At 43.7% G+C, this 501-nt stretch overlaps 1 pseudogene; it reads right to left on the reverse strand.

Moving 5' to 3' along the window:
• Positions 1-78: 78 nt before the first annotated feature.
• On the reverse strand, positions 79-197 carry LOC117119195 (annotated as a pseudogene).
• Positions 198-501: the final 304 nt, after the last annotated feature.

Raw genomic sequence — 501 nt, forward strand, 5'->3', positions numbered from 1 at the left:
TCAGCCCCAACTATGTGGGTCCGAGGTCGTGTGGACTCTCACGCACCCCTACTTTAGAATTTGGGAGAAAATGTAAAAAGTCTACAGCACCCGGTATTCACAGGCGGTCAACCATCCAAGTACTAACAGGGCCCGACGTTGCTTAAATTCGATGATCGGACGAGAACCGGTGTTTTCAACGTAGTATGGCCGTAGAAATTTGAGTGGTAATTCCACTCATAGTTAATCTCGGCATATAGCATAATTATCCAATCCTGAAGCTCTGTGATTGATGACGTTTCATATTAACGCGCGCTTGTCTAGTGGGGATTTCCTCTAACTCCACTGACCACTCTGCTGTGCATGTACATTTTTTACAAACACCGGTGTTGAACAATAAACAAACCATTTTACTACCGTACGGCATTAACTAGATGATTTAGACAGAAGAAGACTGCCGTTTTGTTCAAACGACCCTCGAATCGTAGTACCTGTATGATTTTTTAAGGCATAAGAGTGCGA

The sequence above is a fragment of the Anneissia japonica genome, unplaced genomic scaffold (genome assembly GCF_011630105.1).
Source record: "Anneissia japonica isolate Jap-2015-1 unplaced genomic scaffold, ASM1163010v1 scaffold134298_len512_cov105, whole genome shotgun sequence".
NCBI classification, from domain to species: Eukaryota; Metazoa; Echinodermata; class Crinoidea; order Comatulida; family Comatulidae; genus Anneissia; species Anneissia japonica.